Genomic DNA, 14,659 nt, shown 5'->3' with positions numbered 1-14,659 from the left:
TACCACCCATAGATATTAGCGCCGTAAGAATTATTAACGATTCCAAACACCACCAATGCGCCACCAACCTTCGGAACTAAGATGTCAAGTAATTACACTAGTTCACTCACCCATCCAGCCGGAACAAAACAATACTAAGTATTGCTGTTTGGCAGTCGAATATGTGATAAGTGGGTGGTACCTACCCATGGGCCAGCACACGTTATTAAAAATATTAATTTAGTTTAATCTCCTCTGGCTTCTGAAATGTACAGTTTGTACTGAGCCTGATCTATATCCAGAGAAGAATTCCCCAAGTTATCTCTTGTATGCAATAAATACAAAATAATGTGTATGTATATATTATTAAGGTAAACACGGAAAAGTTTATCGTCGAATCGGCAAATTGGATCTTACGCTTTGGTATTACCCGAATCTTCTGAATACAACTCATATAGAAAACTTTTTTGCTTTTCGTTAAACAAGTAATTTCGGATAAGGCACGTTTTATATAATATTATATTTAAACTAATGCTAGTAAAAAAATGGAATAAGTATAATTCAAATTAGAGCCTCCCCCTCTCAAAATGATTTTACATATTAATTAGTATTAAATGAGACAAATAAATAATCTGATTTATAATATTCACTCAAAGCTTTAATGTAATTAATTATTACTTAAATTTATATATAAACATTTCAACGTTTTAGATAACTAAAACGTTGAAATGTTGTTCTCTGCAAGTATAAAATGTAACGATAAAGAAAAGTCAACACGCGTTGACGACAAGTTTTTTTTTTTATAGAATAGGAAGGTGGACGAGCATATGGGCCACCTGATGGTAAGTGGTCACCAAACGCCCTTAGACATTGGCATTGTAAGAAATGTCAACCATCGCTTATAGCCAATGCGCCACCAACCTTGGGAACTAAGATTTTATGTCCCTTGTGCCTGTAATTACACTGGCTCACTCACCCTTCAAACCGGAACACAACAATATCAAGTATTGCTGTTTTGCGGTAGAATATCTGATGAGTGGGTGGTACCTACCCAGACGAGCTTGCACAAAGCCCTTACCACCAGTAAAAGTTTCTATCACCATAACGAAAAAGAATATAAAGAATAAAGATTTATGTTTGTATATATGTACTTTCAATAATGATAATTATTGCAAATATTTGCAACACATAAATAAATTCCCATTTCCAATAGAAAAGCACTGTATATATATCCAATAAACATATGTTTTTCGCTAATGCATTATAAATAATAATTCATATTTCGAACACGATATTATACGAACAGAAATAAAAGTTCGGAAAAATTCTTATCACATCATCAACAAATTAATCTCCCACTCGGATTATACGAATCATTCTGATCCGACTAACATCACAAACTTCTTACCGTTTTGTTCAGGAAGAAAGTAACTTTGGATGCGGCTTGTTATATATTTATTACATTATATTGACCACCTAGCTAGAACCTGTGACTGCGGTCGCGTGAACTTTAACATCCTACGCAAAAAGAAGGGGTTATAAGATTGACGTGTCTGTTTGTTGTTGATTTTCTAATAGTTTATTTTTTTGACAGGTAACTTATTGACTTAGTTTTAGCCATGTTTAGTTATCATGAGTATATGCGGTTTATCCTGTTCCAGTACTCTTCCCGGTGGATTGTGCGGTCCTATCGGAATAAGAACGGTCAGAATGATATCATAAAGACAATCGCGTGAATTGCAACTTAACTTTTTTATAAATACATTGATATAACCGTTACTTACCTTAAGTACCTACCTAGATAATTATCAATATTATATAATATGACAAGAGTGTAATTGATACAGAAAAGTGTTTATTGCTTGCGAGTAGTATTTAATTAAATGAAAATCATTGTATTTTTTCTTAAATTAAATTTATTTCATATAGTTTTTATCAAGAAATACCGTATCCACATTTACAAATTCTCAACCACTAAATAATTAGATTCCTCGTAGAGAGTGGTGTAATTCGCGTAAAATGAAACGTGTATCGTAGCTAACATGTTTACTCGCAAATTATCCGCGTACCAGCTCCTTGAGGATGAGGAAATTTTAATCGGATGTTTACTAATTGCGGAATATTTAAGACTGGATAACAGTAATTTTGTGAACGTGATCTTGATCTTTGTTTAACGATTCCGTATCTCATATCACGTAAATAGGATTACTTTGTTGCCTTTGTTTATTTATTGAATTATTATTAAACCTATTATATGCATGTTTGAAGCGATATTGTTCCTATTATCTCATATTGTTAGGAGTTAAAGTTATGCTAATAGTATGTGTCGAATTACCACGAAGCCGTATTGAACCAGCGTGGTGGAATAATTCCCACAAAACTGAATTTTCACAATAGGATTGATATTGTTGTATGAATGTTATTTTGACTTTTGAAAACAACCCAAACGAGTCAAAATCACAACTTTTTTAACAATTTTAATAACTAGTTGTTTTTGAATTATTTTGAATCATTAAATATGTTTTTCTGAATATAATAAATTAGCGATTGAAACCTTAAGGCACTTAAAGAAATATATTACACATGTGTTATTTAAAAAACAACCGTTTTTGGAAGTTCTTCTTTATCATTCGTTTTGAGATGATTTATCGTGTCTATCATGCTTTTCCGGTTTTTCTAAGGATAAGAAAATATTCTTACACAACTCTATATTTTTTACTCTCTATATTAAGATGAAACTTTAGTATTAAGTGCTAATGAGTTAGTAATTAGATAAAGGATTTTATCACAATACAAGAAAATAATAATGTCCTCCAGACCGATTTCGGCCACGGCGGCCAATCTCAAGAGAGATTAGCCAACTACGCAGGAGATATTATAGTGCACAAGTGTGTGTGCAAACACAGGCAATCCGACACGACCGGAAAGAGTTCAGGCGCAGGAGCAAGGCTTTCCGAGGCACGGGAGTGTACACACTTCCAGACTCCGGGCTGCTACTGAGAATTTTCTGACAGAAAAACCCAATAACTTTTTATTGGCCTGACCTGAGAATTCAACCCAGGACCTCCGGGTCTGCGGAATTCCATCAAGCCACTAGACCAACGAGGCAGTCAAGAAAATATAGATGATAAAAAGCGTGGAGTCCGTGTTCGTTGATTCACATACTGCATATACATACAAATTCAATTGTTTATAGTTTTCTATGTATTTCATTCCAGAAAAAGAGTTACTACTATATTACTTGCCCGTTCCTCTCGGTAGAATCTACGTTTAAAAGCAATCATAGTTTTACATTCAATTTAATTTTGTTACATTATAATTCGAAAGTGCATTTAAGAACTTAATTGAACAGATTTTGAATTTGGAACAGATAAGAAGATAGAGCTATGCAAATTATTTTATATATCAAACGGTATCCTGAGTTTCTAAAATCGAGACAAAATAAATCTTATTTCTACAGTTATATAGAAATAACAATTTAAACACAAATAAATGTTTCTACCGCGATCACGTACAATAGCAAGATAACTGAAAGTATTGACTTAAACTTGAGATGAAATTGAAAGAGCATATTAGTGGAAAATTACCTCTCCTTAATCCTTATTGCTTCGAGATTCTGTTTAGTTTCGAATATAATCTATTTGAATTTGACTCGATATAATGCGAGTTATGGTTGAAGGAATTCACCGTAAGATTTATTTAGTCTTATATCAAATCCCATCAAAAACATAAATGTGAAATGAGAACCAAGTTCAATATTATGATATGTGCCTTTATTGTTGACTTCAACGACAATATAAATGAGATATAAATCGATACTCATTTCACATTTATGTTTTTGTTTACGTTTATAAGTATTTATAACTTTGACTTTTGTATCTCGCAGGTCTCAATACATGAGCCAAAATTGACATGTTAATGTGCAATAGTTTTTGAGTTATGAGGGGGTCAAAAGTGATTTTACAGTAATAGTAATTTTAGAGTAATATTACACACGGTGCTGCTCGCCAGTTCTGTTAGGTTGGACTTGGCTTGACACGCTACCGCGTGTCGAAGTAATCATATTCTACCGCAAAACAGCAGTACTTGGTATTGTTGTATTCCGGTTCAAGGGTGAGTGAGCCAGTGTAATTGTCAGCACAAGGGACATAACATCTTAGTTTCCAAGGTTGGTAGCGCATTGGCTATGTAAACAATGATTAACATTTCTTGCAGTGCCAATGTATATGGGCGTTGGTGACCACTTACCATCAGGTGGCCCATATGCTCGTCCACCTAACTAATCTATAAAAAAAGACAAAGGAGTCATTTTATAGGATTATAATAATAAGTTACCACCGGTTCGTACCTTATGTATATTCTACAAAAAAAAAACGGTCAAGAAGTTTAGCACATAGAGTTAGTTAATGAAATGTAATAACTTTATACATTCTTCTTAAAAAATAACGCTTTTTATCATTTATCTAATCTTGTAATAATGTCCTCCAGACCGATTTCGGCTATGGCGGCCAATCTCAAGAGAGATTAGCCAACTACGCAGGGGATATTATAGTCCACAAGTGTGTGCGCAAACACAGGTGCACTCTCTCTTCCCTCACTCTCATAATCCGATGGGACGGCAATCCGACACGACCGGAAAGAGTTCAGGCGCAGGACCAAAGGCTTTACGTGCTTTCCGAGGCACGGGAGTGCACACACTTCCAACCTCCAGACTCCGGGCTGCTACTGAGAATTTTCAGACAGAAAAACCCAATAACTTTTTATTAGCCCGATGTAATCTTGTATTCATTATAATAAAATGCTTGTAAATTGTTGTATTGCTCCTAAAAATTTGAGATAGTAAATATACAAAGACGTTTTCGTTACTTTATATTTAACATTTCAAAATCAATATTTAAAATGTTTTTTTTTTAATGAAATTGTAAACTGATTATTATAAAAAATTGCATTATATTTATGAAATGTATGATACCTATGTACCTTCTGGCTTATAAATCGTGTTTATTAATTGATAAATTGTTTCATCACATTTATTTATATTCATAGTAATAGCAAACAAATATAAATATCTGCGACTCTAGATACGAACTGAGTGGGGACTATGGTTAAATAATAATTAGGGGTAACGAAACATCCCACGCGTATAGTGTTACATACAATGGAAAAGGATTAAGTCAAGTTTGTACTTATAAATTTTAAATTAAGTGAAAGCTCGTCTTGTACAACTCGCCTACAGTTTAATATTATGATAGTACTTCATTTAGCGTAGCGTTGTGTTTTTACATGAATTTACAAAGTATGGGACCTAATTGATTATAAGCAAATATGTTTGAAAATGAAAATAAATTATTATGCATGAATGGACTAGAGATTTACAAGGTAGGGCTTTGAGCAAGTGCGTCTGGATGGGTACCACACATTCATCAAATATTTTAACGCTAAACAGCAATATTTAGTATTGTTGTTCCGGTTTAAAGGGTGAGTGAGCTACAGGCACAGGGGACATAACGTCTCTGTTCCCAAGGTTGGTGGTGCAATCAATCAACAGCCAATCGTTGTCCACTACTGAACATAGGCCTCTCCCAAGGTGCGCCAAAGCTCCCTGTCCTCCGCCTTCCGCATCCAGTTGGTGCCCGCCACCTTCTTAAGGTCGTCGGTCCACCTGGCTGGAGGGCGCCCTACGCTGCGCTTGCTGATTCGCGGTCTCCACTCTAGGACTCGTCTGCTCCAACGGCCATCGGTCCTACGACATACGTGACCAGCCCACTGCCACTTCAGCCTGCTAATTTTGCAAGCTATGTCGGTGACTCCGGTTCTTTTCCGGATAATCTCATTTCTGATCTTATCCTTCAAAGATACTCCGAGCATAGCTCGCTCCATAGCACGCTGAGCGACTTTGATGGTGATGGTGGTGCATTGAGTATGTAAGAAATGGTTAATATTTCTTATATCGCCAATGTCTATAGCGGTGGTGAGCACTTAAAATCACGTTGCTTATTTGCTGGTCCGCCTACCTATAACCTAAAAAAGAATGCTTGGTTCTCTGATATTTGCATCCATTAACTAAATTATACGATATTATGGCAAAATTGAGTTATTTAATGACGTATAATATATTTATCTCATTTAAAAGTCGAGTATGTTGAATGAAAAACATAAAAACATATTCTAAGCAAATGAGTGCGTAAGGAAAAAAAAATGTCATTTTATTTACACCCCCGATTCAATTAGCAAAGGGTGTGATTGACAAAGAGAGACGTAGCGCTTGAGTGGCTTAGTACACACGTATGTTAGTGAATATACAATTTTAATGAAATTAGTTCATATTTAGACAAAATAATTCCATGTTCAAAAAAAATTGTAATATATTTAATTTCATTGGTTAAAAATGTAAATTTTAAGTTTCGTGATAGTTTCCTTCTAATGCACATTGCGAACAACCAGTAGTATAATTTAGTTAGTAGCACCTTGACGTTTCATTTAAGACTATAACATTACTATTCAAAATAAGCAGATAGGGTTGGTTTAACTCGATTGTTCTTAAGACCAATGCTTTACCCTATGATATGTTTTAATTAAAACAAATGAGCTCGTCAGTTCGTCTGTAATACTATTCCTATTTTCATAATTTACCGCGATATAAATAAATGAATATTTCTTTTTAATCAATAACTTTTAACAAAAGCCATATAATAAGATAAACATATATAATTATTTACTTATGTATGTTAACCTTAATATTTATTGATTACGTCAGAAACTAAAACAATGTTTTATTTATAAATTATTTGACAATATACGCAACGTTTATATAAATATTTGTTTTTGAAGAAACAGAGTTGAGAATTTCGTCCCGTGTAATTCACCCCAATGCGTAAAAACATTGGTTGCAGTACGACGCGTCGTTAACAATTGTCGCACGGGGTTGGGTTGCACCTTTGGGGTTTGTCAGATATCACAAAACTTTATTATGATTAAAATAAATTATACTCTGACATCAGCGTTAATTGTTAATTTATTGTATTGTATAAATATTTTGTTAAATGATAATTATATATTTTATATTAAACTAGCTTTTACCTGCGATTTTTACACGTTAAATGTACAACAATGCTTATATAGAAAGGTCCTTTAAGCCTGCCTACCTACCACCGTTATTGCCTTGTGCAAACCCATCTGTAGGGTTAACTTCGATTATACTTCCGCAAAACAGTAAATTTTGTATTACTGTTCTTTGGTTTGAAGGGTGAATGAGCCAGTGCTATAGATACCCGAAAAACAGCATTTTAGATACCGTGGTTATCAGCATATTGATGCTGTAAGAAGTTGTTTATGCTTCTAACAGGGGTATATGAATGAAGGAATTTGTAGTTTTTTTTAATTATTAATTGTGAGAGCCAAGTTGCTCAGTGAAGCAAAATATCACGAGAAAACCTGCTCATGATGGATGAAACTTGCAGCATGTGTGCATGCGCTAACCCGCATTAAAGCAATGTTTTGGAATTGAATGTATTGAGTTGCTTGCCGATTCTTCAAAAGTATTTTTAACAGTCAATTTGAATAAAGTATTTTCATTTTGATAGTGATTGAGAATTTGATTGAATTTAATTTCTTGGAACAAAGAGATTTAACAAGAGTGCTATTCTGCAAGAACTCACATGCCAGGAGCAAGCTTTCTAAGAGACCGACGAAAAAAAAAGGTTTTTGTTGTCACATAATAAATCTACAATCGACCAATGTGACAAAGATTTCATTTGGTGATATGGTAAATATTAACTTAAGACATTATAAATACTTATTTTTCAATAAAATTTTACCTCATTTAAGTATTCAATAGCTCATCATCTGCACACAGTTTACAAAACACTCAAAAATAACAACTCAAGGGCTACTTCATAATAATTAGAGCTTCATTGGCAGCCCTTAAATTCCAATAAGGTTACGCTCTTCCAGCCCTCCGTGCGACACAAGTGGAGTTGTTGTGACGCCCTTGTCCTTTGTTGTTTGTTGTTTACACGCCATTTGTCTCTGTTGTTTTGTTGTAGAGTGCTTCGTCAATGTCATTGAGACGGAATTGAGAATTTTAGCTCGTAATTTGAGATTTTCACTTTTAATTTGGTTTTGAATATAAAAAATCAGACCTGTTTGTTATTGAATTGTTTTTCTTTATTTACAATATACTTATTGTGTAATAATTTAAAGATATGCGATAAAATTTCGGATACAGTAAGAAGCAGCCAATGAATGTTCGATGAATTGCTTGGGTACTTTATTAATTTATGCCACCTGATGGTAAGTAGTCACCAACACCCATAGACATTAGCATTGTAAGAAATGTTAACCATCAACTACATAGCCAATGTACCACCAACCTTGGGACCTAAGATTTTATGTCCCTTGTGCCTGTAATTAAACTGGCTCACTCACTCAACCTTCAAACTGGAACACAACAATACCAAGTACTGCTGTTTTGCGGTAGAATATCTGATGAGTAGGTAGTACCTACCCAGACGAGCTTGCACATAGCCATACCACCAGTAAAACATAAACTTGGTTTCACATAAATCATTAAATTATGTCAAGTAAGACAATAATTCAAACTGTTTTCGAGTATACTGGTAAGTAATAGCTCATATATATTTGTTAGGTAGTACGAGTAAGTCAGTGTTAATACAGGCACAAGGGATACAACATCTTAGTTCCCTAGGATGGTGGTGCATTGGCGATGGAAAGAATGATTATTATTTCTTACAGCGCCAATGTCTATGGGCAGTAATGACCACTTATCATGAAGTGGCTAATTAGCCTGACAACATATTAAAAATGCCTTCCCTTCTCTTTAAGAGAAGCCTGCGATGTTATTCTACTACGCGATAGGTGGCGTTATAAGGCAGAATTTCATCCTACACATGCAAATTTCATCTCTAAGATTTCTTCAACAGCTATTAAAAATAAGAAAACTCAATGACGCTTGCCCGGTTCGAGGTCGAGATATTCAATTAACATCCACTCATTCTATCCACTGAAATATTTAGGCTCTTTGCAATATAAAATAAATTATAATTTCTATTTTGAAATAAAGTATTCGAATAACACAAGATGTCAGAAAACATCTAATCATAACTGAAAATACTCTGTCAGAGTGAAAATTTGATACCATTTAGGGCATTTAGCGAAACGGTATGTTACTGACGTAATCCAATATGTCGGACAGCTGCGCCTTTTTATATTTTTCGGGCGAATTATCACCGACACTCCGACGAGGATGCGAATCAAATTGAAAGCCGACTCAATTATACTGCTACGAGTATAGGGATGTCTGTTTTGTTTTGGAGAGTGATTAAAATAAGCCATTTGTGATGTTATATATGGAGATCTTTTTATTTTCAAATGTGTAATTTTAAAGGCAACTCATAAAAATATAATTTTTTGCTTATCTGTGCTATTTCATTCCAGTATAAGTAAGCTTTAACTTAAGTAGAGTAAGCTTTAACTCTAAGAAAGAACATAAGCTACTTTTTATACTTAACACATATCGCCTACCCCTATGACGCGAGCGGGGCCGCGGGCTATCACTAGTTATAAATAATATGACAAATATTATTATAAGTTCACTTAAATAAATATATAAATATTAAAATAAATTTTCGAAGTATCAAGGGACGGTGAATTTGACTGATGACGTGTTCAAATGTAATATTTATATTCATTACGATTAAAGAATAATACGACTAAGATTCTCTAGTAGCTAGCGGATAAAATTCGCGAGGGTTTGAGTCAAGTCAATAAAATATCATTAGCTATTTCTTCCAAGAATTTTGCAGCACAAAAAGCACGTGAAATCGTTGAACGCTTGAATACTTTTCGAGTCGGATTTGCCATCGTAGATTATAAAAGCGAAGAAAAAGAAAGTGCACTTTTATTTGCGCACACACTTGTATCTCTAGTCCCTCTTGAGCATGCACAGCGTGACCGAAATCGGCCAGGATAGCATTATCATCAGTATCAAGTTACTTTTTTAGATAAGTTTATTTTTTTATGTGTGAAGAATTCGTATAATAAAATTTTGGTTCATTATTACATTTAAAAATGACTTGCCTTGGTAATATTATAAAGTGTAAAAAAAAAAAAGCCTTAACTTTCGTTTCTCGAAGTTCTCGAAGTTCTCGAACTTCGAGAAGGAAGCCGATCGAAGAATTCGCTTGGGATGGGCAGCATTTGGCTTCATCTTCATCTTGGCACCTTCGTCAAGTCCTCAAGTCGTCTATACCGCAATGTTTGAAGACGAAAGTCTTCAACCAATGCGTCTTACCTGCCATGACATACGGTGCCGAAACGTGGACACTAACTGCGGGACTAGTCCACAAATTCAAAGTCGCTCAGCGTGCTATGGAGCGAGCTATGCTCGGAGTATCTTTGAAGGATAAGATCAGAAATGAGATTATCCGGAAAAGAACCGGAGTCACCGACATAGCTTGCAAAATTAGCAGGCTGAAGTGGCAGTGGGCTGGTCACGTATGTCGTAGGACCGATGGCCGTTGGAGCAGACGAGTCCTAGAGTGGAGACCGCGAATCGGCAAGCGCAGCGTAGGGCGCCCTCCAGCCAGGTGGACCGACGACCTTAAGAAGGTGGCGGGCACCAACTGGATGCGGAAGGCGGAGGACAGGGAGCTTTGGCGCACCTTGGGAGAGGCCTATGTTCAGCAGTGGACAACGATTGGCTGTTGATTGATTTTTGATTGAACTTTCGTTTTGATTTTGGAAAAATAAATGCTAAATAATTGAGTTTATCAAAAATGTGTTTTAATTTACATTTTATACCATATGTTATTTTATACCATTGTTAATATTATACTATAACAATTATTACCCTAGATAATAATATTCCCTTGAACTAATATTTAACTAATTGGAACATAATATCCAAATCATAATTTTTTTTTTAAATCTTCATTTATTTCCTATAATTACGTGTCGTGCGTACGTTTAAAAATGGAATGTTTCCCAATAGTAGCGTTGTATTTATTATATGCGCTTTTATATTTCTAGAAGTTTTTCAAAAATAATGATGTTTACGTAACTCTAATGAAATATGTCAAGCAATATGACTTACAAAAACAGACACATAAATATTTACTTATTATTTCAGGATAAAAATTCATTTCAATCTACTTAAAATCACTCAAGGTATACCAGGTAACCAGTTTAGAGCCACTTAGCTAACGCGACACCCCTAATCCCAGGGCATTCGGTGGAAGGGGCATACCGTAATACCATTTCGAGATGAGCGACTTAAACGCGTTATAGATAGCCAGTATAAACTGGTCTTTGGCACGTATGCCTTGTACGTTTTAGAAAATAAATGTATACCATTCCAATATAATATATTCAAATGTTAATTCAAACATTCAATCCTTTATATATATTATAAATATTATAAATTAATCATTTTAGTGGCTGGGTTAAAATGCGACTGATTTTTTTAATTTTCTAATTATTTGCGTACATGATAACATGATATGTTATTTATTTCGAGTTTACCTTCCATCTCATGATTATAAAAGATGCATGGCGGCCTTATCACTAAACCAATGATCCAAGCAAAATGTATATAGTATACAGACAAAAATTAATACATATACACATAATTAAATAAAAATTTACATACACAATTATTTGGACGTAATTTTTGAAAACCAACAAAACCCGTAACTTTCGAACTACTTATTAAGTTGTTAAAGGTTCTTAGTAACAATTGAAATTCTTTGTTAATCAGAGTATTATTGATAATTACTTACAATTAAAAGATAAATTTAAATATTGTTAAATCAAAGATGTTTCTATTTCATGAAATTCAAAAATGTTCAATTCTCAAGTCATATGACAGGTCCAAAGGTCAAGCGGGACTGGTCACCTGGAGTTCAACTCAACTGTTTTGCGGTTTCGGCAATTGAAGTGTATTCTGACAATACTAGTTAACTAATGGAAGTGGATATCGAAGTACGATCGAAATTCAATATCGACTAGTTTTGCTGAGTGCACTTGTTTGGCACAAATTGACGTGTGACTGTTTTATGAGGGTCTGATGTGATATACAGCTGTATTAATACGACTCAAATGATATTTGAAATACGTTCGAGTTCATTTTAAACATAAATGCTTGGTTAAACGGTTAAGTGGTATAGAGATTGATATATGCATGCGAAATTACTTTCAAATTACCATTAAACTTTATTTCAAGTGCCTTAATTTTACCATTACTCTTAATATAGTAAAATAAAAAAAAAATCAGAATACAAGATTGTTTTTTGTGTAACTCAATTTTTTTTATTAATTAACAATTATAAAAAATACTGGTTACACTAATGGACATTAAGAGTCCTTAAATGATTTCTAAAGAAACAACATTTAAACCAAACCACACACTTATTTAGTACTAAACCCCTTAGAAATCGTAAAGCGTTACCTAAAACCATTACCATTCAACTGATTTCCGAGTCACATTCAAAGCCCATAAAACGCGCACGGGAGCGACAGGCGAGCCACTAAATTGTAGCTTTTGCGTGCTCCGCCGACGGAATTGGGCAATTTTTACTTCGGCATAAATAAAACACGCCCGTTGCGTCGGCCAATTTCACTAAAACCAGGCGTGACGGTACCGCCTGTAACCGGTTATATCCGGTTGAAACCAGAACGTAAGCGTACATAATGTAAAAGACATTACAGTATTATGGGTATACTCAAGACTATACGCTTGATGCTTAGGACAGGTAAAGGTTTACAAAAAACGGTGCTACAGATATTTTAAGTCTATAAATATGTATAAATTCTCGTAACAATACAAAGAAAACAACTGTACTCAATATAGTAAATTTCTGAAATGAAAAATTGGAACATTTTTAAAATTTAATTTACTAAATCGCATGATGAATTATTGAGAAAAAGAAAATTCTTTCGTTTTCGTCTTAAATGAAGTGTCAAGCACTCACTTACTATGACGCTTGCAATGTCAAGGTCATCGAAATAAGTTATAAATATTAAAAAAAAACCATAATTTATAAAAAAAAACAATTTAGATTCAATATAGTTCAATACCATATGAATTCACTTGAATATTTAAATAATATGTAAAGCTTAAATATTTTAAATACAAATTGATCTTACCTGTACTCTTGCTTCAGTGAGATTGATTTTGAGCGCTAGGTCTTCCCGTGTGAATACGTCGGGATAGTGAGTTTGCGCAAACGCAGTCTCCAACTCCTCCAGCTAATTGGTAAACAATATGGCATCAATCAAATTTAAATATCGAAAAATTACTTACTTTTTAATTTATTAATCTATAATAATAAAAATACGTTTTCTTAAAACTCAGAAACTACGTCGATTTCGACCAAATATTAGCAACAAAACAAAACGTTAACAAAATATTCATAAATATAATATAATTAAAAAAATCAAATCAAATAAAATCACGTCACTTTTTAAGATGTAGACCAAATTTCTTGAAAAGTATGAATTAATTTCGTTAAAAACTTTAAGCTATATGTCAAATAAGTATATGGGTATCCTTGGGAACTTTCCCCAGTTTGAATCATTCAAATCGGCTAAGCCATTTTCGAGTAGGTAATCATAAAATATATAAAAATTAAATAAAAGACGCTTCGAATAATTATAACCTTCTTATTTTGTATACGTTACTAATAATAAATGACACTTCCATTCACATTCTGTCCAGCTTACCTGTTGTAGAGTAAAAGTAGTGCGATTTCGTCGTTGTTTTCGACGAACGAATGTGTCATCGTGTATTGCCGGGTGATAGGAGTAGCTTGTATCTGTATATAACAAAAATGAACATGAGTTTTTAACTTATATAAAAATCTTATATACAATGGTATAATTTAATCTTAAATACACTCATAAAAAATATATATATTCCAAATTATAATATCAATGTACGTTGGCCATAAAATAGCATAAAGTCCGGAAGACCAGTCCATTACGTCAGAGTGCTAAATCGTAGATCGCCCCAGACATTATGTTTGAACGATACCAGCCGTGGAATTGATGAGGTGGAGACACCATTGTAGGGTGCATACAGAGTAGGTTTTATGACTTTCTGTTTAACCACTTGAGTGCTCTCATGGATAATGTTTTTGAATAGAATTAAATCATGCCTTATGTTTTTTTATGTACATATCAAGGCATTTATTTGATACAATTCAATTTGTATATATTGCTTATTATTGTGTTTAAACGATATCATAAAACTATTGGGAAATAAATAATCAATAAATAAAATCAATTGTTAAGTACTTTTAAATAGATTTCTTGGTAGAATAAAAGATATATTATGTTTAGCTATATCATACGTAGTGAATATATTATTTTTTTAAAAAGCAAAATTCTTAAAAGATAATCATAATTGAACTCTTCGTGAGCTCCAAAACAATAGTGTGGAGTCAACATAATACCTAAAATTATAACGAAGATTTTCATGACACAATATAGTATTTTTATCAGAAGAACACATCAAGTGCCTATCATATTTAAACATGCGGCCTTGGGTTTATCCTGATAATTACAGCTCTTTCAATACACATATGTAACATAGTAAACTTTTAGCCCAAGAAAACGGTGTATTCAATATATTTATCATCGTGCCCATAAAACATAGCAATAT

General features: G+C 33.6%; 1 protein-coding gene across 1 annotated transcript in view; it reads right to left on the bottom strand.

Annotated features, from left to right (window-relative positions):
* The window catches only part of LOC126771678 (uncharacterized), a 75,424-nt gene that overhangs the window by 40,649 nt on the left and 20,116 nt on the right, over positions 1 to 14,659 (bottom strand). Inside the window, exons 3-4 of the mRNA XM_050491691.1 lie at positions 13,720 to 13,811; positions 13,144 to 13,245 (exon numbers count right to left, since the gene is read on the bottom strand). The gene's annotated coding sequence lies outside the window, so the exon portion shown is untranslated. The remainder of the gene's footprint in view (positions 1 to 13,143; positions 13,246 to 13,719; positions 13,812 to 14,659) is intronic.

This window comes from Nymphalis io, chromosome 11 (assembly GCF_905147045.1).
Source record: "Nymphalis io chromosome 11, ilAglIoxx1.1, whole genome shotgun sequence".
Lineage (NCBI taxonomy): Eukaryota > Metazoa > Arthropoda > Insecta > Lepidoptera > Nymphalidae > Nymphalis > Nymphalis io.
Note: the sequence above shows the minus strand (reverse complement) of the source record. Positions and strands in the feature narration are given on the sequence as shown.